Below are 3,456 nucleotides of genomic sequence, written 5' to 3'. Positions count from 1 at the left end.
TTATCTATTTTATGTTTATCTAATCTCTCCTCCTTATCTTCTAAATGATAGGGTATTAGTTTTATAGATTAAGATCACATTTCTCAAACTTTTTTGTGATCATCTTCTAAAAAATCAATATGGCAATATGATTGCAAAACAACAAATCACTTTCTCATCTTCTGGGATGATGAGATGATCATCTTCTCTCATCTGGGAAAAGTGTACTGTATGCCTTTTAATAACTGCATAACGTGGAAATGGTTAGTACCATTATGTCTGATCCTACAGTCTTTCTTACTTGCAAGTAGTCCCATAAACAATGGTGATTGCTAAAATGACTTCTGTGGCTTTCCCCTGAATAAAGAATGAAGAATCAGGACCTTCAAATTAAAATCAAGTCACCTGTACTGAAAAATATTGTTGCTCTTATGGAAGATAATCCTGGAATTTATGTTACAGGTATATATTTACATTTTAATTTTTTTGTTTGCTTGTTTTTTTACACAGTATTCATCAAAATACTTTTACAGGCTTTTTAAAGCTACCTGTTCCTAAAAAGCAACATAGAGTCGTAGCTACAGCTCATATCAACAGGTTTTAAAAGGCAGTTAGGAGCATTCATATGGGTTATGCTGTCTTTAATCATTACTCAAAATATGAATGTTAATGTTTAGTAGTCAGGTTATCACAAACCAAATTAGTATGAAAGAACATACGTGCAAGATGTACATTCAAACCACTACCATGACCAACATGCATTTGCTTTCAAAAATAAACTGGAGACCTTTTTTAAAATTCTTCATGAAGATAGCAAGAAGGATGAATCTATTAAAAAAATCAGTAATTTAATGAATTAAACAGGAATTACTTCTCTATTTCCAAATACAGAAGTATAGATTTCCCAGATGATTCATAGGAGAGAATTTTACATTTTCTCTTGCATTTGAAGTGTGAGATTATAGAACACGGACAAATGTTATGACAGAAAGTGCAGAAATTCTGAGCAAGTTTAAGTGCCAATAACTATCACCAAACAGTACTCACTCATATTAAAGAACTCTAAGTAGAAACTTAGTGCAATTTTAATAAAATTCTTAGAAGTGGAAGACACCTCCAGTATGTATGGAAACATACAAAAATTACATATCTTCATAGATGGATATCGAGACACTGGTATCTGCTGTCATTACTATCTTATTTATACAAATTAATAAGTCAGGTTTGGGGGGGGGACCCACGACCCAAACTCTTCCTATCTTGAGATGGCACAGCATTCTCTCAAGCATAATACTCACATAGATCAGCAAAAGTACATCCAAATCATAACACCTGAATATAGACACTTCTTCCTCCAATGAAGTTTCATATTGTTATTTTCTTTCCCTTTTTCCAGTTATATCAATAATCTTTTGAAATTATGCACACTTTTAAAACAAAAGCACATTGTCAGTACAGTTGATTGAACTTGCGGGGTTTTTTTCTGTTTACTGAGATGGGCTATCTCACACAATAACACAAGAGCTGGGAGAAGGGTGGGAAAGGAAGCTATCTAGACAGATTTCTTCCCACTGGACAACATTAAGAGTGATGAAAAACCTGTGCGAGCATTTGTGAACTAGATTTAATGAAATTTAGCATTCAGCAGGGAAAAAATTATAATTAAATGAGCATTAAACTTGAACTCTAACTCTCCAGATGGTGTGCAGAGTCTTCAAAAGCCATTGTGAATATAATATTATAAGTCCTTGAAACAAGAATTCCTAGAAAGAAAAAGAAAAGAAATCTAATTTGTTTCATGTTCAGTGAATACAGGAATACATTCTGATGTTTCCATGTGTAAAATGTTAAGGTTTTGATTCTGAAAGCACTTTGAGCAGGCTTTCCAGTCTCTTCAACAGTCAATCCAGATCATTTGAAGGATTAGATTTTATTGTACAAAAGTGCTATAAAGCATTTGAAGTGAAAGGCAAGCTTTGGGCTCCTATCACTTAAGAAAATCAGACAGAAAATGTGTTTCCCACTAGGTCTGCAAGACAAACTACAAGACACATCCTTTTCGCTTTACTGAAACAAGGAGATTGGCGCAATAAAGACAGAGAGAAACATGGAAAAATAAGAAAAAGTTACTGTCCAATTTAATTCTGATATCACATTCTCAAGAAAATAAAGAAGTGACTGTCTGCCTCATCTCCCATCACAGTCTATCTGCTAAAATAGCACCAAAACACTGTAGAGGAGGAAGGGTATTAATGGTGATTCCAGCACTGCTATATCATACTTCATGTACTGCAGAGTCAGACATTAGCTGTGGAAGAAGCCTCTCTACCAATGAGTAGTTGTTTCTACAATATCTTTTTCAATCATTGGTAAGTTATCTTCAGACAACTAAAAAATGAAATTTTACCTCCTGGAAGATTATTTCTAGTAGTATTCTGTTTTAAATCCAACAGGAACTTACACTTAGATTGTGTTTCATCAATTCCCCATATATCTATTTTAAAAGTCTTAATTCTGTGATTCTGCTGATGATTACACCCAAATATTTGCGTTACTATTTTTGCCTTTACTCTCTGTCAGGCCATACTTTACATTGGTTTTTCTTTCATTCTGATGTCAATGAATTTTTCTGAATCTTTCTAGAGTTAGCTGGGAGGGAGATGATTTAATTATCCATAAATATTTCAGACATTTCTACTATTCCGTCTTTTTCTTGATACAGACTCTAAGTTCTTGACATAAAATTTATCAAGAACTTCAGTATTCTGGACATTAGAGCACTCACCCAGACATAGGTAAATCAAATGTGTATCGCTTATATAAAGCAGACAGATCCAGATTCAGATCTTTGCTCTATTTCAGGATGACCTTATCAAACAGGCTATTTTATTCATCACTGTATTACCACACTACACAAACCTGATTAATTCTTTCCAGTTAAGCTTTTAAAACATAGCACAGACTGCCAAAGTTTCAGGTTTTATTGCACAGGGGTTTTTAATGAAAACAATCCCAAACCATTTAGTATAAATAAGTAAGTCTGGAGCAACCCTAGTTCTTCCCACTTAGCTGAGAAATTATAACAAAGAGCTGGATGAGGAAAAAAGTTATGAACTATATTAGTATCTTGATCACTCAAAAATGGAAAATAATTAAGCAGAAAAAAAATTGAGCTCACTTGCACTCAAAAGCTACATTGATTTAATTGAAAAAGATTTAGCTTAATCCAGCTGAAGATTTTAAGCAAACAAAATATTTATAACTGGCTCATATTTCATTTTTAGTCCTTAAACTCATTGATCCCCAGAAATGCGCAAAAGCAGATCATGCCACATCAGGCCAGCAAGGAGAAAAAACAAACAAAAAAACACAAACAAAAAAACCCCACAAACCCCAAAAAGCAAAGAAGAAAGGAGTTGAATTCATAATCTAGTTTGTAGAAAATTAGTCTTGATTTGGTATTTAGCCAGAGATTTA

Source organism: Gavia stellata, chromosome 1, assembly GCF_030936135.1.
Source record: "Gavia stellata isolate bGavSte3 chromosome 1, bGavSte3.hap2, whole genome shotgun sequence".
Classification (NCBI taxonomy): Eukaryota; Metazoa; Chordata; class Aves; order Gaviiformes; family Gaviidae; genus Gavia; species Gavia stellata.
The sequence above is the reverse complement of the archived record's forward strand: the minus strand, read 5'-3'. Positions refer to the sequence as shown.